This window comes from Gopherus flavomarginatus, chromosome 10, assembly GCF_025201925.1.
Source record: "Gopherus flavomarginatus isolate rGopFla2 chromosome 10, rGopFla2.mat.asm, whole genome shotgun sequence".
In the NCBI taxonomy this organism is placed as follows: Eukaryota; Metazoa; Chordata; order Testudines; family Testudinidae; genus Gopherus; species Gopherus flavomarginatus.
In genome coordinates, this window is record NC_066626.1 from 10,769,901 (window position 1) to 10,797,342 (window position 27,442).

Here is a 27,442-nt window from a genome sequence, read left to right on the forward strand (position 1 = left end):
GTGCACGGCTCCGTGCCTACCACCAATCAGCGGCCGGGTTCCTTCCTCTGACTCCGCCCCTCAGGCCGCACGCGCGCCAGGGCCCTCCCCCCTGTCCGTGCCTGCTGCTGCCCAATTGGCCGGCGGCCCCGCGTGGCGCGCGGAGTCTGAGGCTGGCGCGTGAACGCGCAACCGGCGCGTTGGCGGGCTCGCGCCTGCCGGGCTGTGGAGCAGCGCGCGTGCGCGCGGGGCCGGTCGGCCTGAGCTCAGTGTCGGCTGAGGGGAGCGCGAGGCTGCCGCCGCCCGCCGGTAGCCCGAGGAGCCGCGGCCAGGTGAGGGGCGGCCCTGGCGGGGCTCGCCGCTGCTCTCTCGGCCCCGCCCCGCCCCGCCGGGACCTGTCCAGGTCCTGACGCTCCGTCCCGGGCCGCCCGCGGGCGCTGAGGGGAGCTCCGGCGGGGAGCGGGTGTCCCCGGGGGCCGGGCGCGGGGGGTCTGCGGGCCGGGGGCGGCGCGGCGCTCGTGGCGCGGGGAGCCGCGCGGCTGCAGGTGCGGGCCGGCCCCGCTGCAGGGCGAGGTCTCGCTTCCCGTGGCACTGAGCGGACAGGGGGCCAGCCGGGGCGGGGGGCTCTGCGCTGACCTCCAGACCCCGCTGCAGCCCGCCTGCCCCACCGCTCCCGGCCGCAGGGCGTTGGTTTGGGGAGCGGGACTCGCTGGGGGTGACTGCGCGGCGGAGGAAGCCGCCTGCATCCCTGGCATATCTGGGGAGGGAGAGGCTGCGAATTGCTCAGTACATAGAGCTGGAGTGTCCAGCTCGCTGGGCTGCCCTTTGGGGTGGCGGTGTCTGCTCTGTAGGCACTTGGAACGAGATTGGGGGCGTTAGGCCTGAAGGTGACTGACGGGTGTTAGGGCTGTCCCTCTAGCCAGCGAGCTGGCCTGTGGCTGCAGGCAGATGCACTGAGGACTGGTCAGAGTGTCCATTTCTAGCCACCTAAAATTCCTCCCATCTCTTTTTGTGCTATGCTAGTTAAACTCCACTTGTATTAGTTCTCGCAATTTATGTCATAGGTAATTGCCTTTAAAATCAATTCTGTAACTATACTCACTTCTCTCCACTAAACATATGGATCATTGAAGCTACAGTTTGGATTTGGTTTCTTGATACTTAACTTAAAAGGCAGTTTAGGAGCCTAACATGCAAACATACCAATGGCTCTGTTTTGGGATTGGAAAATAGTATCATTCATTCACATTTATAACACTGATTTAAATACAAAGGATCAAAATGGGTTTAAAGCATTCCATGTTCACTAAAATTACCTTTTGAAATTTATCCTTCAAAAAAGTTGATGAAATACTATAAAAACTGATTAGGGTAATCTAATCTTTAAATGTAGTTCATTGAAGTGTGAGTATAATATTTTCATGCTTAATCTTCCACAGTGCAATGGTCTTAAGGAGTGGGTATGGTGAGGGTCTTCCACTTTAAAATGTATTTTTTTCAGGAGTGGGATCTTGCATTCCCTAACTGTAGATTTATTTAAAGTTGTTTGTGCATAGGCAGTAGTTGCTCAGGGCTTGTCTACGCTGCAAAGTTGTTGACAGAACATTTTTCTTTCACGGGTACTTAAAAAAGCCCACCCTCCGTGTGAAAGACAAAAGTTTTGCCGATGCAAGTGGCAGTATGAACGCGGCTTTGTCGGCAGGAGCAATATCCTTCTGACAAAGCTAGTGTTGCTCGCAAGGCTAGAAGTATTTTGTTGGCAAAAGTGCCGACAAAGTACCAAAAAAGAGCATTTACACGTGCTGAGTTTTAGCGACAAAGCTGTGTTGACACAGCCGTGTTGCTAAAAGCTGCATGGTGTAGACAAGCCCTCAAAGTGGTGGTATTCTAGCAAACTCAAGTTCAAAAAACTAATAGAATTGAGGGATCCTGTCTGTAAAGAACAACAATTAGAGAGGGATGGAGGGGCTGACTGAAGAAGATGCAGACAGAGACATACATCTCAACCAGCAGACAGTAGTGATGTAAAGAGAAGCGCAATGACCTGTAGAGAAGTTGGTGATGGGGCATATGGTTTAACTAATTACAGAACTGAAAACCGGGACTACCAAGAAGATTTATGCTGTGCAATTTGAAATGTGATTAAGATATTTGAACATTGGACTAAATTAAATAAATTCCTTAAATGACTTGTAATTTCAGAATTTCATTGGGGTATACAATGTTTCTTTTGGAGTGGCCCAAAAGGGGTGAGAGCATCACAACATTTTAGTTATTAACAACTATATGTTCTCCTAGTGGCTGAGATCATAGAATATTAGGGTTGGAAGCTATCTCAGGAGGTCATCTAGTCCAATGCCCTGCTCAAAGCAGGACCAATCCCCAGACAAATTTTTGCCCTAGATCCCTATGTGGCCCCCTCAAGGATTGAGAAACAAGCGCATGCGTAGCAGCTGATGGTTTCGATCCATTGACCTCTGGGTTATGGGCCCAGCATGCTTCCACTGCGCCACTATGCTGTGATTCTAGTCTATGAGATAGTTGTACCTAAATGCTTAATTATACTTTTGCAAACCTAATGGTCAAAGAACCTTTAAGTTTCTACTTTTCCAGTTCTATAATCTTAAAATTGTAAAATAGTTTAGTGCTACAAATTCAAGGTTTACTATGTGGTTTGAATGTCAGCTAATGTAAGAAACTGTATTTCTAAAATCTTTGGAGAAAATTAAATAATCCAACAAAGTACCGTGGTGAAGGAGGAAAAGGAAGTCTTTTTATTACTGTTAAGTATGTTTTTTTAGAACTAACTTCACAAGTCTGCACTGGGAATTTATTGTCACAATGAGTGCTCTGAATTTGTGATGTCTCAGGATAACAGAAGTGTGCCACCAGCAGGCTGCTGCATGTTGACTTCCAGCTGCATAGATTTACTTTATATATTACAAATTATAGTCTACAAACCACAAGGACACTCCTTACTAAAAAGGGGAATAAAATCTATTCTAACTAGCATCAGCTTATTAATTTTTTTCATTTGATTTCTGAAATTTTGTGGTTAAAGAAATGAATTATGCTGGTATGTTAACATTTACAGTGAGGTGTATTTGTAGTCCTACCTAATATACATGGTAGTATTCTACAGTTATTAATTGCTTAATGTAATTGCTCTTTTTTACACCCTTACAGTAAAGTTTTATGTTCTGAACAACCATGTTTTCAAAGTAAATATAGTGGACTTGAAAAGGTTAGCTTGTAAGCTTCTTGGGATAGGGAGAGTGAAATGTATGGAGCTGGTTGTAACACTTAACAAATACCAGCTATTACTAGACAGTAAAGTGTTCTGTTTCTTTGCAGAATAAGTATGGCAGATGCAAAACAAACTTTCCCATTCTGTCCAGCTTGCGTTGTAATTCTGTTCTAGAGATTTCTAGGAACACTTACGGTGCAGAGGGCAAATTAGTCATCTTGGACATTCATTGATTGCCCTCTTAGGCCTTGTCTACACTACAGGGGATATTTGATCTAAGCTACGCAATTCGAGTTATGTGAATAGCATAACTCAGATGAATGTAGCTTAGATCTACTTACTGCAGGGACCACACTACGCAATGTTGATGGGAGACTCTCTGCTGTCGACTCCCTCTACTCTTCTCTATCTGGTGGAGTACAGGAGTCGATGGGGGAGCGATCTGCGACTGATTTACTGGGTCTTCAGTAGACCTGCAAAATTGACCACAAATGCATCGATCACTGATTGTCGATCTTCTGTTAAGTGTAGACAAGCCCTTAGACATCAGCAAGAGGCCTTACTCAAAATGTTAAATAAATACCAATCTGGCCTGATGAAAAAGAATTTAAAAGCATCCCATTTTTAATTTAAAAATTGTTTGCTTCTATTATTAAATGAAAGCAGATTTTTATTTGCATGTTTATTTACTTTCTTCCCATTTTGTAGTTTTAAATTGCAAAACTGAGCTTTGTACTTTGGTTCCCTAGAATTTCATATTTTACATGGAGATATCACATTTAAAATATTCATTATGCTGGAAAAGAAAAGTCCAGGGCCTCATTAACATAGTTATTATAGAGTCATAGATTATTAGGGTTGGAAGGGACCTCAAGAGATCATCTAATCCAACCCCCTGCTCAAAGCAGGACTGATCCCCAAATGGCCCCCTCAAGATTGAACTCACAATCCTGGGTTAAGCAGGCCAGTGCTCAAACCACTGAGCTAGCCCTCCAATTGCAAAATATTGAAGAAAATAACCCATGCTGTGTTTTCAGTCAGCGTCGCCTGCTGATATCAGGCTTCTATAAATCAAGAAAGTTGAATTGTTTCATCCAAGCTATGCTGGTTCATCTGAGTTTGAAGTCAGTGGGCCTTGTGCTACTAGTTTTAGTTCTTCAGAAAAGTCCCCCTTTAGGTTCTTAAGTATTCTGTTATTTGAAAATGTTGGCCTCTTTATAAGAAGTAGTTCGCAATAACTGTTGATTTATTGAAAAACTAAAATTTTCATTGTTAGTACTGTTGTACTTTTATTTTGATTTGACAAAGATTCGATGCCACTAAGAAGTTTTTAATAAAAATACAATTTTAGCCTGTTATGCACTGAATGTTAGGAAGATACAGGTATTTAACTTTAAGTACATCAATAGCCCCATTGAAATCAATGGGGCTAATCATGTGAGTAAAATTATATATCTGCTTAAATGTTTGCAAGATCAGGGCTTCAGCTGTAAGTATTTTTTTTTTCTTGTGGCAGCCCAATAAATTCAAATAAGATACACCTCAGTAGTATGTATTTATATGCTTAGTTAATTATAAATTAGTTTTTAAAAGGTTCAGCCTCAATTAAATCAATGATTTAAAAAAAGTTGTTTTTATGTTACTTCACCCTGATCATTAGATAACTCATAAGTACTGGTCTCGTCTGGATGTGAACCACTGACCTAGAGGTGCAAAGTTCTATGAACAGTTGCTGATCCTTGAACCATTCACTTCATAGAAGGTATATTTTAATAACTTTTTGGAGTCAGTTGCTGTGCGACTAGCTGAGATCTATTCCCTGTCAGTTTTTCAGACTTTATGCTATCGGGAGAGCTGTTGCTAGAGAGGTTCTGAATTGCTGTATCCATTTCTACTAATAATTTCTACCTAGTCTTCAAAATTTCATTTTTAATATCTTGGACTCCTGTTTGGTATTGTTTTCTTTTGGAGAGGAGAAGTGTATGTATTTATAGAGTAATTACTGTCGAATAAAGAGCACCATGGCTGCTCTTTGAGGTGGAATGGCATCTTGCTTTGTTCTCTGATTGGTTAAAACAAGCTACATTGATCTTCCTAACATGGGTTTGCCATCTGTTTCTTTGGCCTGTGTACACTTAGGTTTCATTATTTCTGGAGTATTTGGTTGGGTCTAGTTGAATTTTAAATTGGCTTCATTTTTTTTTTTTTTTGGCAGGCCAAGCTGTTACATTTTAAATTGGGGAAAATCTGTTTGTTAAAGGGTTTTTTATATTTAAAATTCTTTGAACGGTAGCTAAAGTAAGTTAACATAAGCAGTATACCCATTTGGCTTTTCAGTTCTCTCTCAACTTAATTATTGTTGCAGATAAAAACTAATTGTTTGACGCTGCTTTTTCTCCAGACCAGTTTTAGATGATAGGAAATGTTTTAAAGGTTTGAAGTCAAAACTGACCTTGTGATGGTATCAGATACTGAATCAAAACAATATTTTTTGTGGAATTCCTCACAATGTTGCTGTAAGTGGTGTTTAAATATATGTAATTAGGAACAAATCACTTTCCATTGGGGCAAGGGAATAAATGTAATAGCTAGCTCAGGGTCTCTTATTAACATTTAATCATTTTTGCATATATCTGAACTTCTATTTCCATCCCTGAGCATCTCTTGATATTTTTTTTTAAATTACATGGCAAGAACAAAGCTAAAATATATTAGGGTTTTTCAACCTTTCCCCCCAACGTACAGCCCCCAAAAGATCTGCTGTTTGCTTCCAGGTTCCTAATCCCACAGTACTTTGTAGCTGCATGCATCCTACACTCTTTTTAGATTGGTTTCAGAGTGGTAGCCGTGTTAGTCTCTATCAGCAAAAACAAGAAGGAGTTCTTGTGGCACCTTAGAGACTAACACATTTATTTGGGTATAAGCTTTCGTGGGCTAGAACCCACTTCATCAGATGCATGGAGTGGAAAATGCAGTAGCAGGTGTGTGTGTGTGTATGTGTATATATATATATAGAGAGAGAGAGTACATGAAAAGATGGGAGTTGCCTTAGCAAGTGGGGGGTTAGTCTAAGGAGACAATTCAATTAACAGTAGAATAACAAGGAAGGAAAAATCACTTTTGTAGTGATAATGAGGGTGGCCCATTTCAAACAGTTTACAAGAAGGTTTGAGTAACAATAGGGGGAAATTAGTATGGCAAAATTAGTTTTTGTAATGACCCATCCACTCTCACTCAGTTTTTATTCAGGCCTAATTTGATGGTGTCCAGTTTGCAAATTAATTCCAGTTCTGCAGTTTCCTCTTGGAGTCTGTTTTTGAATTTTTTTGTTGAAGAATTGCCACTATTAAGTTTGTTATTGAGTGACCAGGGAGATCGAGGTGTTCTCCTACTGGTTTTTGAATGTTATAATTCCTGATGTCAGATTTGTGTCCATTTATTCTTTTGCATAGAGACTGTCCGGTTTGGTCAATGTACATGGCAGAGAGGAATTGCTGGCACATGATGGCATATATCATGTTGGTAGATGTGCAGGTGAACAAACCCCTGATGGTGTGGCTGATGTGGTTAGGTCCCTTGAATAGATATGTGGACAGAGTTGGCAACGAAGTCTGGTTCCTGGGTTAGTGTTTTTATTGCGTGGTGTGCGGTTGCTGGTGAGTATTTGCTTCAGGTTGGGGGGCTGTCTGTAAGCGAGGACTGGCTATCTCCCAATGTTGGTGAGAGTAAGGGATAGTCCTTCAGGATAGGTTGTAGATCCTTGATGATGCGCTGGAGAGGTTCCAGTTGGGGGCTGTAGGTGACGGTTAGTGGCGTTCTGTTACTTTCTTTGTTGGGCCTGTCTTGTAATAGGTGACTTCTGGGTACCCTTCAGGCTCTGTCAATCTGTTTCTTAACTTCATCAGGTGGGTATTGTAGTTTTAAGAATGCTTGGTAAAGATCCTGTAGGTGTTTGTCTCTGAGGGATTGGAGCAAATGCAGTTGTATCTTAGAGCTTGGCTGCAGACAGTGGATCGTGTGATGTGGTCAGAATGGAAGCTGGAGGCATGTATGTAAGTATAGCGGTCAGTAGGTTTCCTGTACAGGGTGGTGTTTATGTGACCATCACTTATTAGCACTGAATTGTCTAGGAAGTGGATCTCTTATGTGGACTGGTCTAGGCTGAGGTTGATGGTGGGGTGGAAATTGTTGAAATCCTGGTGGAATTCCTCAAGGGCCTCCTTCCCATGGGTACAGAAGATAAATATATCATCAGTGTAGCGCATGTAGAGTAGGGGTCATAGGGGATGAGAGCTGAGGAAGCTTTGTTCTAAGTCAGCCATAAAGATGTTGGCATACTGTGGGGCCATGCGGGTACCCATAGCAGTCCCTCTGATTTGAAGGTATAAATTGTCCTCAAATCTGAAATAGTTGTGGGTGAGGACAAAGTCACAAAGTTCAGCCACCAGGTTTGCCATGACATTATCGGAGATACTATTCAGCCTCATCAACCTCAGCCTGGACCAGTCCGCACAAGAGATCCACTTCCTAGACACTACAGTGCTAATAAGCAATGGTCACATAAACACCACCCTATACCGGAAACCTATTGACCACTATACTTTCCTACATGCTTCCAGCTTTCATCCAGACCACATTTTTCATTCAGCTGAGTGCTATAAGTGAAAGAACCATGTCATCTTAAACTTGTTACAAGCATAAAATAGATGTGTGTCGTTTTGAGCAGTGTCAGTCATAAAGTTGGATGAAGTCTTTAAAAGCAAAACTGTTGTTTGAGCTGTGCTTTCCATTAGCTCTTCAGCTAGGTGCTAAATAGTAAAGATAAGAGACATTTCACACACATGATTCTAAGCTAGTCTTTTTATTTTTCTGCTAGCAACTTTGAAGGCTCAGCTAGCACCAGAGCCAACGTGATGCACCTAGCATGCACCATGTTGGAGTTTCCCTGTTAGCTTTGAGGCTACGGAAGAAGCATAGAGATGAGGCTTGGGGGCGTTCTGGGCAGGGGATAGATGACATAGTGGTAAAAATGCCTGAGCAATGTCTACTACTACCTCTGATTGAGGGCTTGTCTACACTATCATGTGGGTTCGATCTAAGAAACACAACTTCAGCTACGTGAATAGTGTTGCTGAAGTTGAGGTACTTATATCTACTTACCACGGTGTCTTCACTGTGGTAAGTCGACAGCTGAAGCTCTCCTATTGACTCTGCTTGCGCTTCTCGTTCTGGTGGAGTACTGGAGTCGATGGGAGAGTGCTCAGCGGTCGATTATCGTGTTTATACTAGACACGATAAATCGACCCCTGCTGGATCGATTGCTGCCTGCTGAGCTGGCAGATAGTGTAGACAAGCCCTTAGTTTTACCACTAGTGATTAAAGGATTCCATTTTTCATAGTGTAAACAGGACCTAATGGTTTGAGTTAAGTATGTGGTACAATATTGCTTACTTGAAAACATAGTAACACATTTGTCATGCTGTTTGGCCCCCTATAACCTTGCTGCTTCTTCAATCAGTAGACTGATCTACAGTACAACCTCAGAGTTATGAACTGATTGGTCAACTACACACCTTATTTGGAACCAGAAATATGCAAGCAGGCAGCAGCAGAGAACCCCGACCTCCCCCCAAAATGAGCAAATACAGTACAGTACTGTGTTAAACATAAACTATTAAAGAAAAAAGATTTGATAAAGTAAGGAAACAGTTTCTGTGCTGGTTTCCTTTCAATTAAGATGGTTAAAAACTGCAGTTTTCTTCTGCATAGTAAAGTTTCAAAGCTGTATTAAGTCCTTGTTCAGTTGTAAACTTTTGAAAGAACAACCAGAACGTTTTATTGAGACTACGTAACTCTGAAATGTTCATAACTAGCAACCTCCATTCCTGAGGTGTTCATAACTCTGAGGTTCTACTGTAGATGTTAAAATGTGTCATGTGACAGGCTGCAGTGTCAGTATGGGAGCTGGCTACACTTTTGGGGATGGAAGCAGGCCAACGTTTGGGAAGCAGAACATGTTTAGAATAATTAATGATGAAATACCTTTTTAAAACTAATTGTTTATCTAGCGCTCTTGTAGTGCTAGCTACCTCTAAAATTATGCAGACCTCCTGTGTAATGAATCTTTTACATAAACAGTCATGTCTTGAATGACAGTTGATATTTTTGGAATGTTACTTACGTACTGTTGCAAACTTTTGTGTTTTTTATGATGAGTAATATGATGTAGCCTCTGCTGTAGACAGTCTTGCCATGGTGAGACGCTTTCGCCATCACAATTTTGAGAAACAACCAGAAGAGAGAAACTTCTCCAACAATTCCCTGCAAGCCCAGAAATCATGAGTTCTCGTCGTAGTTCTTCCATGGACTGATGTTAATATTTTTGTATACCCTTATGAGAATATGGCTCAAACTGCTGTCTGGTGGGTATAACTGTAATTAGCCTATTTCAGAGATAAGATAGCTAAGAGCTTGCACAAGGTCACTACAGACACAGCTGGGAACAGAACCCCAGTTCCTAATTTAACAGAGCAAATTTTTATCTACTTTACCACACCGTCTTTGAGACTAGGGGAATCTGTAACGCATGCTAACATAGTTTACATGTTAACTATGACAAGAGATCAGATTCTTCAGGTCGTGTGGTAGAGGTTCATGCTTTTACATCTAGAGGGCCTGAGTTCATTCCCCAGAGATTACCAAAATAGGGGCATTGTTACATTTAGTTATGCTATCCGTAACTATGAGACCACAGTCTGCTTCTGAAACAGGCTGAGAACTTGATTTGGTAAGCTTATTTTTCAAAAACAAGCCTCATTCTCAAAGATGTAACATTAGCAATTATGGGGAGTGGATGTCTTAAAGCTTTGGTAATGAACTGTAGAGGCTTTTGCCTGTCTGTCACCAGTTTTGAATCCTGCCGAGTTTAATCAGGATGAATTGTCCTTATCTAGTGGAATTTTGGTAGCCCATGTATAAAGTAGTTTGTGTTTCCTGAAACAGGGAAAGAGCGAGAGCTGAGGCTTGGAGCAGAGATACTATGGATTAGAGCTGTTTGCAAAAAGATGGATGAGGATTGAAGTTCTGCTTTAGAGAACTTTATGATCCGGTCTACAAAAATTCCTTCAGCGATCCTGCTTCTGCCACTTGAGTTATAATTTTTCTATGCTGAGGGGCTTTGGCAAAAAAGTTGAATGTATTTTGGGGATTAACAACCATGTAATGACTTTTTTTCCTGTTGTTTTAGGGAAATTATGTTTATGCCTTTCGTCCTTTCTGGAGTGGTCCATTCTAAGGTCATTCTTTTCAAGGGATTTCTCAATACAACAGTCAGCTTTGTCCTTTCATTTCTCTAAAGGGACGTGGGTTGGAATGAGCTGAGAGTTTGGATCTGATATTTTTAGGAACATTGATAAAATTCAGGTATGTCCTCAGTGCGCTCATTCGGGAAGGGATAATAGGAATAATCAGAATCTGAATACTTTAAGAGTGAGTGGAAAATGGGTGATGAGTTTGGGGACCAATTGCAGTGTCCAACTCGGAATTTCACACAGGTTTGTGCTTTTTTGTTTTGAAAGTCTTGAAGTTGTGAGAACAATTTTCTGTGGTTTATAACTAGGTCAAATCTGGATAGACTTTCACAGGGAAAGTAAATGGCATCTCTCTGACTTCAGGACAATCCTTCCAAATTTCAGCTACTTACTCCAACCACAGATACACTAGAGTTGTTAAATTTTCTATCTGATTTTTATTTTTCACTATATTCATGTAACTTTGCCAACCTAATTTTTGCAAAGGGCTGAACTGATTTAAGCTTGAGCAAAAGGGTGGGGGAAAATGTCTAATCTGAGGCCGACACCAAGCTTATAAAACTTCTGCTCATGCCGTTTGACAGTTATATGTTTTAGTTACAGGTATTTTTAGTAAAAGTCATGGACAGATCACAGGCAATAAGCAAAAATTCATGGCCCGTGACCTGTCCATGACTAGTACTATATACCCCTGACTAAATCTTGGGGGAAGGTGTGTGGGGTGGTGGGACTGGCAGGCTTCTTACCTGGCTTCATGCCTCCCCGGGACTGGCATCATCCCTCTCCCTCTGCTCCTAGGTGTAGACGTGGCCAGGCAGCTCTGTGTGCAGCCTCTGCCCTAAGCGCCAGCTCCACAGCCCTCATTGACCAGGAACCGCAGGGGCAGTTCCTGCAGGTAGAGGCAGTGTGCAGAGCCCCTGGTCGTGCCTCTGCTTGGAGCCAAGGGTTGTTGCTGCTTCTGTGGAGCTCCCCCGAGGTAAGCACTGCCCAGAGCCCTCACCCCTTCCCATGCCCCAGCCCTGAGCCCCCTCACACACCCAAACTCTTGCTGCTGTTGGGGGAGGGAGGTGTGGTGGCCCGAGACTGCCCCAGCAGCAGCCGGTGCAGCTAGCCTGGGGGCTGCTCAGGCGGCCCACAGACCAGCTTCGCTGTCCACTGCAGACGTCATGGAAAGTCACAGAATCTGCGACAAACTCATAGCCTTAGTTATAAGCAACTGAAAATGGGTTTAAAATGGAAAGCTTTATACGCAACCTTAATTACAGGCATTGTTGTGTCTCTGCTTCCAAATTTAGGCTCTTATTTAAGTGAGTTTTTGCTGAGGTGCTGAGAGCCTGCAGCTCCCATTCCTGCTGAGTTCAGTTGGACCTGCAAATACTTAGCATCTCAAAATGAGGCCAATTTCAGGTACAGTAGAACCTCAGAGTTACAGACACCTTGGGAATGGAGGTTGTCCGTAACTCTGAAATGGTCTGTAACTCTGAACAAAATGTTATGAACTTCAGCCACTTGGGAGTTGGGGCTGTAGCCGCAGGGTTGGGGTGGGTGTCAGGGCTCAGGATGGGAGGGGTTTGGGGCTTCTGACCCTAGGGGCCGCCAGGGCTTCTGGAGGGGGCTAAGGGAGCACCAGGGCTCAGGACTTTAGACCTGAGGGGGAGTGCTGGGGCTTGGGACTTCAGCCCTGCAGCTCTTCTTCCGGTTTCAGCTGGGGGGAGTGGTGCCGGGATCAGAGTTTTAGCTATGGGGGGAGTGCTCGGGCTGAAACAGGTGCTCTCTCTTAATGCAACCTTCCCCCCCCTCCGGGCTGAAACCCCGAGCCCCAGTGCTCCCCTTGGTCTAAAGCCCTGAACCCCAGAGATCCCGAGCATCAGAAGCCCCGAGCCCCCCGCCTCAGCCCGAAGCCCTGATACCTCCCTCCCCCCTGTAGTGTCTGAAGCCCCAAGGCAGTACAGTATTTGCTTTTTTTTTTTTTTTGGTCTGCACTGCTGCCTGATTTAGGGTGTCTGGTAGACCAGTAAGTCTGTAACTCGGGTGTTCATATTTTTGAGGTTCTACTGTTTTAAATATTCAGAGTCCTAACTTTACACATGAAAATTTTGGTCCATATCTAGTAAACTTTATTTATTAATTCTCTCTGCTGGCATAATGCTGCAGTGTTTGGATTGCAAATTGAAAGGAAATGATTATTGAAGACAAGACTTTTCATGAATTTTTTGAAATCAGTGACATTTCAGTTTGTTTTGTAAAAGCTTTTTGTTTGGCCCAAAATGTAGTTTTTGTAGAGTCTGTTTATTTTGCATTTTTCTCTAATGAAACTTTTCTTCTATCTAAAGTATTGAGTTTGTAGGATCTAATATGAAAGACAATCTTTCTGCTACACGACTGATTGGATCTTGTATAATCTTTCACTCAAAAGGCTGTCCAGCCAGCTCTGCTCATTTAGAAGCTGTTCACACGAAGATTAACTGGAGCATGTAGAGTGAATATTTTCATTAGGATTTTCTGGAACCACATTTAAAAATAATATTGGGTCCACATTTAAGCTAAGTAATAACAAGCTTTTACAAAACTGCAGTTTGCATGATTAAAAAATGGATTGGGAAAATGTCTTTTGCAAAACTGTAAGGGAAATTATTTGTTTAAATTAAAAAAATGCATGACTAGTGTGTGTGAGTCAACAAGTGAACTACGTTTACATAAGTTAAATTGGTTAGTCTCAATTGTGCAAGCTAATCGAAATGCAAAAGTAAATACTATAAGTAGTGAAAAGTCATAAAACTTAGATTTAAAGTTGCACAGGTTAAAATTATTAGTAAAATAGGTAAGTAAATAAAAAGCGTTTAAACCTGACATTGTCTTTTTAATCCATGTGCAGTATGAGACTTAGTAATAAGTGCATTCTTGAATACTTTTATTGATTGAGCTCCAAAGTGACAGCAGCACAGAGTTTCCCTGCTATCCAGTGAAATCACTAAGAGCTGGGCTAAGTGGAGGACCCTCAGAACCAGGGCCGGCTTTAGTGTGATTCCCCTGATTCCGGGAATTGGGTCCTGCGCCTAAGAGGGCCCCGCAGCGTCCGGAACAGGGACTGGGCACCCTCTACCAAAGTGCTGCGGGAAACAGGGGCAACCGATTGAGCTGCCACCAAATTGCCACAGGGATGAATGGGAAAGAATGTATGTTTGGACATATCTTCTGTGTATAATAGAATAGAGCTGTAAAAAATAACTTCAGTAACTGTTTTTACAAAGTATTCTGTGTATTGGAGAATGAGATTAGTCCTTAAATACTTGCACTTTCCCATTTTGTACAGTAATGGAGATTACTTTGCACCATTCATTTCTTTAAAAAAAACCTTAAGATTAGTGCTGATGTCCTCTAATCCCTTTTAAGAGCTATCATATTGAGCCTTACTTTGCAATGCATTGCAAACATAACATTGGCAACACTGGAAGACATTGCTTAACGCAGCTCCTTACCCTCTTTTCAGGGGTGGGAGCTAGACCCATGTGACTGTACTTCTGAAAGTGATGTCTTCGCTGACCTAGTAAGGAGTAGAAAAGAGGTGACTAAGGTGGGATACGATAGAGGTCATGACTAGTGTGGAGAAAATAAATAAGGAAGTGTTGTTTACTCCTCAGAACACATGAGCTAGGGGTCACCAAATGAAATTAATTGGCAGCATGTTTAAAACAAACAAAAGGAAGTATTTCTTCACAAGGCACCAGTCAACCTGTGAAACTCTTATGTTAACATCTTTAGCCCATTTATTTAATCTAAGTTAATATAACAGTCCCTCTGTAAAAGCAGCAAAGAATCCTGTGGCACCTTATAGACTAACAGACGTTTTGTTAGTCTATAAGGTCTGTTAGTCTATAAGGTGCCACAGGATTCTTTGCTACTTTTACAGATCCATACTAACACGGCTACCCCTCTGATACTTGAGTCCCGCTGAAGGTGACCTATTTCTATGCTCTTTTCCAAAGTGGGGCCCTCTTCTAACTCTCTCAGCTGATGATTAGGACCTGAGGACAGAAAAAAAACAAGGAGGTCTTTTTAGAAGTGGAGATCTGGCAGCTGGCAACGGAGCGAGAGCTCCCCAGAGCACTTAGATGAAAACTGCTCTGTTCTTTTTCGAGTGATTGCTCATGTCGATTCCAATTAAGTGTGTGTGTGTATGCTACATGTACAGCAGCCGGAAGCTCTTTCCCCTAGCAGTACCTGTTGGGTCAGTTCAGGTGTCCCCTGGAGTCACGCCTCCATGGTGCTGAATATAGGGCACTGCTGACCTGACACCACTTCAGTTACTTCTTACTGCCTGTGATAGTTAGCTGGAACGCTTGTTCTCTCTTGCTTCAGTAAGCTTCTCTCTTTAGCAGTCTTCAGACTTCTCCTGTAACTAGTTAAATTAGTAGTTAGTAATAGTAGTGGTTAGTGTATAGTTAAATTTTTATAGGATATTGTTTAGGGGTACTCCTTGGTCCCCGGGGTTTAAACCATGTGCAGTGTGTGAAACCTATGCCCAGGAGTGACCCCCACACTTCCTGCTTAAAGTGCCTGGGGGAAGTGCATCAAAAAGACTGTTGTAAACTCTGCAGGGGATTTCGCCCCAGGACCCAAAAGGAGAGAGATCAACGGTTGAACATTATTCCTCATGGAAGCTGCCCTCCATCCCCACTCAGACCTGGGGTCAGCCGAGCTGATGCCGAGCACCTCAGTACGTAATGCTCCTGTGTTGACGAGAGAAGTTTCAGCACCGAGGAAGGACTCAGACACCCTTGGCAGTGAGAGAGTTCCCTGCACAGGGGTTCCGTGCATGGCAATGCGCGGCACTGTTCCCAGTCTCCCATGCCTCACAAAAAGAAGAAGCATGATGACGGTGCTCACCTATGCCGGCACGGAAAGACTCCGGCACACTGAGACCTGTTTGGGCCACGTAAGCATGGCATCGCCTAGTCAGACTCCATCGACTCCTGCCCCACCAAGGGACCAGTTGAGTCCAGGCCTCCAAGACTCCCCTCTCTGGGAAGATTGCGAGCAGGTGTTGGAGTTGCCATCACACCGGAGACGTTTGTGGTGGCCAGAGATCTCATTGCCTTTGCAGCACTGCCTTCTCCAGGTAGGCGAGACGGCACTGAGCTCCGCAGCAGTGGCACCCATGAGACCTTCGGTGCTGTCCTGAGGCAAGCCAGTGATGTATGCAGAGGTTGCCATCCCCTCAGCGCCGGTTACTGGCACCTTCTAGCAGCAGACGGGCAGGGGAGCCACACTGGTCCCCACGCTCCTGGAACCGGTGGGCACTGCTCCCCCATGGTCGTCCTACAGTGAGTCCTCCCAATCAGAGTTGGAGGTGGATTCCTTTCGGTCCAAGTGAAGCAGACATAAACCGGTGTGCAGACACTCCAGGTCGGACAGGGAGAGGCAGCAATTCCACCCAATGCTGTGGCTTGTGCAATGGCAGGCTCCAACCCAGTGGCCTTTTTGGATTCCCTGGGCATTCTACCAAAGCCAGGGGTCCCAGTCTAGGAGATCAGCATTGGTGGCTTCAGAATCCTGCATGCCTCCTCCATACGCCTCGGCATAGGCCCAGTCGCCCCCTGCTGCACCGGTTGCTCTGTCGGAAGATCCGGCATCACGCCATCTGCCCAGTACCAAAGGCCAGGAACAAGAGCCAGTCCCAGTCAGTGCCTCATCCTCATCTTCACCAGACGAGGCAGTGGCTGGAACCTCCATGGCTCCTGCAGTGGAGGACAATAGGGTCCTCCAAGAGCTCCTAAGCAGGGTGTCCCAGAACCTGGGCATCCAAGTTGAGCAGGTCGCAGAGACATCAAATCCCATGGTGGACATCCTGTCCCCCTGAGGCCCCTCTCAGGTTGCCCTACCGGTCATAAAGACTATACAGGAGACCACCAAGATGCTGTGGCAGACCCCTGCCACTGACAGTGAAGAGGACAGAGAAAGTATTTTGTTCCCTCTATGGGGTTTTAATATTTTTACACCCACTTCCCCGTGCCAGATTCCCTAGTGGTAGTGGCGGTAAATGAGTGGGCATGCCAAGGACACTAGGCCCATCACCCAAAAACCATGATGCAAAAAAGTTGGACCTCCTTGGGATGAAAATTTACTCTACTGGGGTCTCCAGCTTCAAATCTCAAACCACCAGGCAGTCCTCAGTAGATACAGCTTTAACTCCTGCGGGACTGTGTCTAAATCTACAGAGCTTCCACCACAAGAGTCTAGGCCAGAGTTTTCTGCATTGGTGGAGGGGAGGGCAAACTGATTGTGAGGGTGTTGCTACAGACAGCCCTGGACGTGGCTGATCGGGCCGTCTGCACCATGGTTTCAGCGGTGGTCATGAGGGGGAGCCCCTGTCTGTAGGTATCAGAGCTCCCATATGTGGTCTAACAGACCCTCCAGGACCTCCCTTTTGAGGGGGTTTTAATTTGGGGTGTACATTTAAATTGAGCCTCTATTATGGTGTCTTCAAAAAGTTTCCATGGAGATTGCAGGGATTTCACTTTTGGCACTGTACTTTTTAATTTCTGTTTCACTAATTTCCTCATTTTTGTGTAGTCCCCCTTTCTGAAATTAAATGCTACAGTATTGGGCTGCTGTGGAGTTTTCCCCGCTGTAGGGATGTTTACATTTAATTATAGTATGGTCACTATTACCAAGCAGTCCAGTCATATGCACCTTTTGGACCAGATCATGTGCTCCACTTGTGGGTTCCAGGATTAGCTGCTCCAAGAAGCAGTCATTTTAAGGTGTCAAGAAACTTCATCTTTGCATGCTATCCTGAGGTGACATGTTCCCAGTCAGTATGGGGATAATTTAAATCTCCTAGTATTATTGAGTTTATTTTCATAGCCTCCCTAATCTCTGAGTATTTCACAGTCACTATCTCCATCCTGGTCGGGTGGTCGGTAGTATATCCCTGCTGCTATATTCTTACTGTTGAAGTATGGAATTACTATCCATAGAGATTATATGGTAGAGTTTGGTTCATTTAAGATTTTTACTTCATTTGACTCTCTGCTTTCTTTCACATTTAATGCCACTCCCACACCAGCACAGCCTGTTCGGTCCTTCTGATATATTGTATACCCCGATGTTACTGTGTCCCATTGATTATACTCATTCGCCAAGTTTCTGTGATGCCTATTATGTCAATATCCTCATTTAATATGAGGCACTCTAGTTCACCCATCTTATTATTTAGACTTCTAGCATTTGTATATAAGCAATTAAAAAATTGTCACTTTTCAGCTGTCTGCCATTTTGTGATGTAATTGAATGGGACTCCTTTTTCATTTGACTGTTTCTCATCCGATCCTATCAGTATTTTATCTTCCATCCTGTCCTCCTTACTAGAACATAGAGACTCTGCATTAATAGATCCTCCCCTAAGGGATGTCTCTATTCAAACTATGTGTTCCTCCACACCTGTTGCCTTTCCCCCAGGCCCCTTAGTTTTAAAGCGGCTCTATGACCTTTTTAATTTTAAGTCACATCCAAAGTTAAACAGTGTTAAACATGGTCTGGGGTTTGATATACAGTGACCCCAGCCTGCTTATCACAGTATCAAACATACCATTACAAATCTTTTTAGCCTTTTATTACAGATACAGAAGAGAGGGAAAAATAGCTTTTGAAATGTAAAATATGAAATAGGGCTTCATTTTAACATTGCTTGTTCTCTTTCTCTTTAGCTGTGGCTAGTTTTTAGAAGGAGAACCCCTCTGTTGTGTGACAGTCTCTTAAACGGTATCAAAGAGGGCCATAATTATCTCAGGTGGTGTTTGGGATTCAGCTATATCTGGAACGGGTGACTGTCATGTGGGTCCTTCCCTATGGCATGTTCTGGTCAGGACGTTTTTCAGGATCGAGGCAACGAAGGTCCCAGGAAACAGTGGGAGTGAAGGCAGACATGATTGTGAAGTTCACTTCAGTAGCCTTCCTGTTTGTCTGTTCTTCTTAAAATTTCCCCACAAAATGTTTCTTTTAAGGACCCATTATTTTATCCACCAATTAGGCCTAACATTGGACATACCAATTTTGGATCAATAACTTCTGGTTCCACATCTGCTGTTTTTAACAAGCGTAATTTCAACACAGTCCTTGAATCATATCAACTTGCCTCTTTGTTTAGACCAGTTCAGTTATTTTGTCTCCCTTTTGTACCTTTCCACATCAACATTTGTTGTTATAGGTTATGAACTTTTACATACTTTTTACAATTAAGGTCACGATCCAGGTAAATTTGAGGACCAGTTATCACAACAGGACCAACTAAGAAAAGAGACATAAGTTGCTTCATTCTCCCTTGTCTGAGGGATGAATCCCTTTGGCACCCTGAAACACTCTTATGGTGCTGGTGAAGAAGCAGCTTCATGCAGCCTCCAGCTTTTGAACCACAGTTTGAGGCTTTTGGTACTGGCATGAGCGTTTTCAGTACTGATGTCTTCAGCACGCTCTATTAGTAGGGTGACCAGATGTCCCGATTTTATAGGGACAGTCCCGATTTTTGGGTCTTTCTTATGTAGGCTCCTATTACCCTCCACCCCTTGTCCTGATTTTTCACATTGGCTGTCTGGTCACCCTATCTACTAGTGCTGTCAGTTTCCCACATGTTGCTTATGGCAGCAAGGTTCATGATACCAAGCGATCTCAAGGTATCAGCACTTCTGAGTCACCCCCCTCAGTACTGGCCACTAGCCTGACTTCAGTACTGAGTACCTCTGCAGCTCAGAAAAGGAACTCCTGTGCCGCGTCCTGGGGCCCATGTAAAAGCTGCCTTTGCTACTTCTACTTCTCAGCTTCAGAACATAATGGAAAGAATTTGCCTGAGTGCTCTCCAGAACCCCACTCTGTTTATGACCTCTATACCTCTGGTAGGGATTCTCGGTATCTTACCATCACCACAGACACGGGATTTAGAGGATCAGATTTCTTGGTACTCACCCCCAGCTCCTTTTATCTATGATACCTTGGCTTGGCCATATAAGGCCCCATGGAGACTACAACTCACAAAGCTCATTGTGACTGCCCACTTCAAACCTGGTCTCCATCTCCAGTAAAGTATGTTAGGGTGTAGCAACATCATCTGCTCCAGGGGTCACATACTGAGTCTCATCAGCAGCCATCTGATGAGGAGCACCAACAGACAGCAACTGGAATGAGTTCTGCAATTTCCTCTTCATCGTCTGATGAAGTCATAGTCTTTCTGCACTATCCCATCCTGATGATTACAGAACTTTTCTAGATCTACTCGCTAGGTTGGCTGACACTTTAGAAATCCTTACTGAAGTAGTGCAGAAGAACCGCCACTGTCTTCTAGAAATTCTCCACTCTTCAGTACTAGAGAGACTGGCCATGCCACTTGATATTGGCTTGCTGGAGCCAGTATAAACCCCCAGGGCAGACAATAGCATTGATTCCACCTATATCCAAGCAAGCTGGCAATACCAGCTGCCTCAGTTTGGTTTTGAGTATTTTCACACACCTGCTTCTTGGCCCTCTGGTTGTGACAGCTGCCCCCAAAGATCAAGACTATATTCAAGGAGAAAGCCTAAACTCCTGGACTTGTTTGGAAGTGTTACGCTTCTGCTAGCTTCAGCTCAGAACTGTCAACTATCGGGTGGTGTTGTCCACGTATAATTACCTTACTTGTCATAAGGTGACTGAGTTTGTAAAGAAGCTCCTACAAGAATCCAGGGATGAGTTCTAATTTTTCATATTGGAAGGATAGCTGATGGCATTTACCCCCATTCCAGCAGCAATACCAAGTCGTTAATAAAAATATTGACTAGTACCAGACCCAGAAGTGACTCCTGCAGGACCCATTAGATATGCCCTCCTAGTTTGATAGCGAACCATTGATAACTACTCTTAGAGTACCATCTTTCAACCAGTTGTGGAACTGCTTTATAGCAATTTTATGGAGACCATATTTCCCTAGTTTGTTTGAGACTGTCATGTGGGACTGTGTCAAAAGCCTGACTAAAATCAATATATATATATATATATATATATATATATATATATATATATATATATATATATATATATATATATATATATATATATATATATATATATATAACATCTACTGCTTCCCACCTATCTATTAGGCCAGTAAACCTGTCAGAGAAGGAAATTAGTTTGATTTGGCATGATTTGTTCTTGACAAATCCATTTTGGCATTTACTCTTCATTACTCTTGTTATCTTCCAGATGCCTAATGATTAAACAAAAAGGATTGTTTAATACTGGTAATTTGTTCCAGTATTTTTTCAGTTATCAAAGTTAGGCTGACAGGTCTCTAATTCCCCAGGGCCTCTTTGTTCCCCAGATTAAAGGTAGGTACAGTACTACGTTTTCCCTTCTCCAGTCTCCTGGGACCTCACCTGTCCTGCATGAGTTCTCAAAGATAATTGCTAATGATTCTAAGATTGCTTCAGCTAGTTCCTTAAATACTCTAGAATTAATTGTATCAGGCCATGGATGGCTTGTTTATCAATGTGGAGGAAGATATGCATAGCTTTTTGCACCCCCCCCAAGTTATGAATTGCCCAAACTGAGTTTATAGAAAACAAAAATAAGTTTATTATTACAAATAATTGATTTTAAATGATTATAAAGGATAGCAAACAGATCAAAGTAGATTACTGAGCAAATAAAGCAAACACGCAAACTAAGCTACAAATAGTAATTTCTCACCCTAAATGTGGTTTTAAGCAGGTTGCAGAGATTCTTGAAGACAAACTTCTGCTTGCAGCTTAGAATTCCAGATATTCCTTTCACAGGCCAGACACCTTCTAGCCTGGGTCCAGTTCTTCCCCAGTTCAGTCTTAGGTGTTTTTAGCAGTCATCTTGGACAGGGATCCAGTAAAAAAGTGACCTTGATTAACTGAGTCCCCAGCCTTAAATAGGATTTACATATGGTGGGAATCCTTTGTTTCCCAGTTTGTTTCCACCCCTTTTGTGGAAAAATACTAGCGGGCCAGGATGGGGGTGTCATAGTATAATTCCCAAATCTGAACCTTAGCGTCCAAAATATGGGTACTAGCATGAATTCCCCTAAGCTTAATTACCAGCTTAGATTCTGTAGCGCTGCCACCAATCAGGAATTTCAGGGCCTGATACCCTCTGGTCCCCCCCAAACCCTTCCCTGGGAACCCCCAAGACCCAGATTCCTTGAGTCTCAAAACAAAGGGGAATAAACCATTTCCCTTTCCCCGTCTTTCTTTCTCCCAGCTCTTTCCTGCCCTGGGTACACTAGGAGACCACCGTGATTCAATTCCTTGAATCCCCACCCGAAAGGAATGTTCCCTTCCCCCTTCCTTCTTCCCCGAAGAGAGATACAGAGATGAACGCAGAGAGCAGGTTTTTCTTCCCTCCTCCCTTTCCTTTCTCCCACCAATTCCCTGGTGAGTGCAGACTCCTTTCCCTGGAGTCTTACAAAAGATAACCCAAAAAAATCAATTAGGTTCTAAAAAAGAGGAAAACTTTAATAAAGAAGGAAAAAACATAAAAATTGTCTCTGTAATCAAGATGGTAAATATACAGAGTTTTTTAGCTTATAGACAATAGAAAGAAGCTTTCTCCAGCAGAAACACAATTTAAGCTACTTCCAGCAAGTACACATCTGCAAATAAAGAAAAACGAGTTAAAAGACTATGACCGCCTTTGTACTTACTTACTATTCTGAATAGATAAGAGACTGTAGCAGGGAGATTGGCAGAAACCTGGTTGCACCTCCAGTCCCGTCCAGGACCTAGAGAGAACACCACACAAACCCAAAACCCCCAAACAAAGGCTTCCCTCCACCCAGATTTGAAAGTATCTTGTTTCCTGATTGGTCCTCTGGTCAGGTGTTTGGGTCCCTGTTTGTTAACCCTTTACAGGTAAAAGAGACATTAACCCTTAACTATCTGTTTGTGACAGGGGGTCTAATACACAGTGACATGATCCTGCAGTGTCAATGCAGCATCATAGACTATCAGGGTTGGAAGGGACCTCAGGAGGCTATCTAGTCCAAACCCCTGCTCAAAGCAGGACCAGTCCCCAGACAAATTTTTGTCCTAGATCCCTAAATGGCTCCCCTCAAGGATTGAACTCACAACCCTGGGTTGAGCAGGTCAATGTTCAAACCACTGAATGATCCCTCCTAGGAAGTGTCTCAGGAAGGTGGCAGATTAGCATGTTCAAAGACCTATTGTTCTCCCTAATGGTTTATTGACTAACCAGCCAGACTGATTGCATTTTGTCTGGTGGGTGTTCCCCACGTGCAACACTTTTGCAATTGATATATAGTCAGTATTCCTAACTTCAGATACAGAAATGATACATGCATACAAATAGGATAATCACATTCAATAAACCATAACATTTTCAGTGATATCTCACATGACCCATCTTGCATAAAACATATCTTAGTTATGCCATATTCATATCATAACAATATCTCATATTTACGTAGCCTAAAATGCTCAGTTATGTGGCCCAAAACAGGTCTCAATGTGCCGTTGGAGACGGCTTGTTTTATTTGCTGGAGGTCTGGAAACTCATCACTTTGGACCATGAGATCCTGAAAAATCATCAAGGTGGGATATTTGATACAGTTCCAGAGCCTGCCTTTTCTCCTTCACCACTCTTGTACAGGGACTTCTCCAATGAGAGTCTGCTACAGCAGGAGATGTTCTCACTTCTGATTCTCAGACCAATAGAAGAAGCTCCTCTTCAATGCAGGGGGAAGCATTTGTATTGCCGTTTTCTCATTTCCAAAAGAAAGGAGAATGGTGCCCAATTGTGGACTTAAAGAAGACTCAATGTCTTCATTCACTGATTCTAGTTCATGATGGTAACATGGCTGCCTTCTAGATCTACAAGACAGGCTTGTGGCTTTTAACCTTTAGGATGTATTTTTTTAATATGATCACACATCTGCTCAAAGGAAATATCTAAGATTGCAGGTGAGGAACTCCCATTTTCAGCGGAGTCCTATTAGGTTATCGGATAACCTGAACAAGATTCTTCAGAAAATGTCTGTCATTAGTGGCGCAGAGCTAAGAAGAAAGGGAGTTCAAGTTTATCTGTACCTTAATAGTTTGCTCATTCAAGGAAACTCATTTTGGCAGCTTCTGAGTTCCATTCATCCAGCTCTTCACCATTAGAAGTGAGGATCAACAAAGAGAAATTTTCCTTAATGTCAACCCACAGCATAGAATCAATGGGAGCCGTCCTAGTCTTGACCCAAATGAGAGCAGGTTCCCTCAAAGCAGATTTGAAGTCATGGCATATCTCAAAAATCAATTTTAAAACCATTCTCAAGCATCCATGAGAATGTGTCTGAATGCTCAGTTACATGGCCTTCTGCATGTACATAATTCAGCAAGCCAGATTTCACTTCTGTTGCATGCCAGATTGGTTGCAATGTCTGCCTTCCAAGCAGGTACCACTTAGACATGATAGTACAAATTCCTCGAGTGTTCTTCTTATTAAATTGTTGGAATGACCCTGTGACAAGGTTGGGACTCACCACCGCAGTGCCTCCTGCTGGACGTCCTTGGGAATTAGCTCAGTCTAGTGGAGCGCCCTCTCTCAGTGGTGTCCTGCTCGTTGTCTCGCCCTTGGTTGGCCTCTGAGCCCGTGTTGCTCTCTGCTCACGGTGTCCTCTTCGGGGCCACTGCCCTCCGGCAGTGCCCCTTAGTCCATCCACGCCCCCCTCTGGGGGAGGAGGGGGCTGATCAGCAGTCTCTCTATGCCCCAGCCACCGTGTCCAACCCCCCCCCCCCACAAGTCTAATCCCTCCTGTCAGGGATCTGGCATGGTTTGTGATGGCCGCACCCCACGACCGATGGCTCGGTGTACTGCAAGGGAGTGGGGGAGACTCAGGCCCGCCCTGTACTCTGGGTACCGGCCCGGGGACCCTCTGACAGCAGCCTTGCTGTCCTCCTTCTCTCTGCTCGTCTGTCCGCTTCCCTGGGCCGCTTCCCCTACAGCCCCTCACACCCGCTAGGCTCTTCCCCTCAGGGCCTGCAGCCTGGCAGACACCTGGCTGGAGTTCCTTTCTGCTTCCCCGGGCCTGCCCAGCACTGCGCTGTCCCTGGTGCTAGTCTCCCCGCTCTGGAGACAGACCTTCCCCTCTCAAAACCCTGGGACAGACTGCCTGCTGCTGTTCTGGGCAGCCTTTTATGTGGCTGAGCCCGCCCCTGATTGGCTCCAATCTGGGCCCCGATTGGCTCCCAATATGCCCTTTTTCTATTGACTGTCCATCTGCACAGGCCCACTGGCCTGCTGCAGCCTAAATTCTCAGGGAGTGGGGCAGCTGCCCCACTACAGACCATGATCACGTAGGATAGGAAGTACCATGTGTACCACCTCTGCCCATGAAAACTTCAGTAACAGATGCTTCCAACCTTGGGTGGGCAGCACACTTAAGCAATCAAATTCAAGGATGTTGGTGTCTCAGAAGCATTTACATATAATTAAGGATCCAATTTCATCATGGATTCTGTGATTTTAACAGACCTCCTTGACTATTTTGGCTATCAGCCCACCCTGCAGCGGGCAGTGGGGCTTCCATGAATTTTTCTTTATTGCCTGTGACCTGTCCGTGACTTTGTCACAGTTATTTTTAGTAAATCTTAACATTACATATAATGTATTAGAGCTAAGATGATTCGATTACTCTGTATGGCATTTTTCCCCATGTTTCAGGATATGACAATTCACATGGAGAGACAATACTATCATGACTGTGCTGGTTCTTGAGATATCCAAGACGGAGTCATCTTATCCCTTGCCTCCAGCGTGAGAGTCTTGTGTGTTCTTAGCTGGGTGTCACCTTCCTAACACCACCAGCCTGTTAGCCCCACAAGCACTGTGCCCTTGGCTGTGCTGTCCCTTTCCTTGCAATTTAGTGATAAGTGAACCACAGTCCCCAAGTCCCTTTGAAGTATTCCTTTGTGATATCCAGCCCCTAACATTGGCTTCTTACAGAACTACCAGGTCCACTGTTCCCAAATGAACAGAACATACCAGCTTGTAAGGTTCAGCTCAGGATCAGCTCTTTACTTAACAACACACCACTTTGCTATATGTATAGCAAAAACAAGAATAAGTTATCATCACTTGAATCTTTGGTAGTGAATAAGACTGAAAAAAAAAGATTGCATATAAAACAAAATCATAACATGCTAGTGCATGGTATGTGTTTACTTCCCAGGTGCAGGAAGAGGAGGTGTCATCTTTGCCTTCTAGATAGACTCCCTAAGTTAATTGTCTTTCTCATAAAAAGGATAACCTACCCATGGCTCGTTTTTTTCCAGTGTGCTGCTTCACTGTTGAGTTCACATCTCTTTAACATTTGACTTGGTATGTAAATAACCATCCGTTGTGTTAGTTTACAATGTATACATTACAGTAACAGAGGTTCACATTTTTTACCTTCCGTCTAGAGGAAAACCTGTTTTATATATTTGCTGGTAACTAATACCTTGATATACAGACTTAAACAATATCTTTTTAGTGTGTATATACCTTAACTCCTTACATAGCATCTGTGCATACATTTCACAATGATAGTGATGACCAGTGTGACATCAACTTTCATTTGAGACCTTACATGACATTCTTTGTTGAACGAGAATGTATGTAACAGAATTAGGAGACTCCTGTAACCCCACTGCTCCCCTAGTCAGTTAGTGCTATGAGGTTCTTGGATCACAGCAACATTCTGCATGAACACATAACTGGGAGCTCAATCATCCTCCCTGTGCCAGGAAGTATTTTGCCTTTGGTGTTGATGCATCACTCATCGGGTCACAATAGCAACCCAGAAGATGTAGGGTTATTAGCACATCCTAGTAGACTACCTGATTAGACAGCTTGCAAGTGATCACTAGTGGTCAGTCAAGGACTTCATCATTCAGGACATTTTTCTAATGGGATCATTCAGTCATGAACTTGTTTGCCATAGAAACAAACAAAGAAACAGAATTTCTGCTTCAGGGTGTGCAAATTGTATTATGCATAAGAGAATATAATATTTTGTCAGCCATAGGATGAGTCCTGAATTTTATTCGCTGGCAGTTTATGAATATTCATAACTTATCTTTTGAAAATATTACAATCTCTGTAGAACAATACCTGATGGAGCAAATTGTTTCCTTTAGTTAGTGTTAAACTTTGCAATAGTGCCTCTTACATTAAAATCTATAGGATATCTACATCATTACTAGAGTTGTGCTACTAATGGGTTATTTTCGTTCACTGGGAATTCCAAAAAATAAAAGTTTTAGAAATTGGAAAAAAATTCAACTGGACTCAATTTTTGTTTTGATTTAAGGTATTTTAACAAAAGCAAAGGAGAACTAGATTCGCAAAACTGGCAGGAGGAAGTGGTTGTGGTGGTGTCTCCCTTATAAGCTTTAGCCCAGTGGTTCAATTGCCCCCCGCTGCCTGCTGTGGAGAAGGTATTTGAACTTGCGTCTCCCACATTGCAGGAGAGTGCCTTATCCATGGGGCTATAGGATATTAGTGTGGGTCTCAATCTCTCCTGTTTGACATCTGTTCAATTTTTTATAAATAGTCATTAGAGCAGGGCCTTGAACTTATGTCTCCCACATCCAGGATGAGTGTCCTGACTGCCAGGCTCATTATGGCAAATTTGCCATTCATAGTCATTCACAATTCAGCTTATAAGGGAGACACCATCAACTCAGGCCTCCCTTGGCCATTTTGTGACTCCTACCCGAGAATAGTGCAGTGTTTTGGCCATGTCAGAACTGTTTCTGTTCAACATTTCCAAGATATTTTGATTATTTTTGGTTAGGGCAAACTGTTCACAAACTTTACGTGAATTTGCAAATAGTGTCTGGTTTGCCAAAATATGCATTTTTTT

General features: G+C 43.5%; 1 protein-coding gene across 10 annotated transcripts in view; it reads left to right on the plus strand.

Annotated features, from left to right (window-relative positions):
• The first annotated feature begins 223 nt into the window (after positions 1 to 223).
• Positions 224 to 27,442, plus strand: part of ADARB1 (adenosine deaminase RNA specific B1) — a 277,040-nt gene continuing 249,821 nt past the window's right edge. For 5 of the 10 annotated variants that reach the window (XM_050916507.1, XM_050916513.1, XM_050916508.1 and 2 more), the window contains exon 1: positions 231 to 311. The gene's annotated coding sequence lies outside the window, so the exon portion shown is untranslated. Of the gene's footprint in view, positions 312 to 27,442 lie in introns of all 10 variants that reach the window. The other 5 variants (XM_050916505.1, XM_050916511.1, XM_050916509.1 and 2 more) reach the window with 2 other exon arrangements.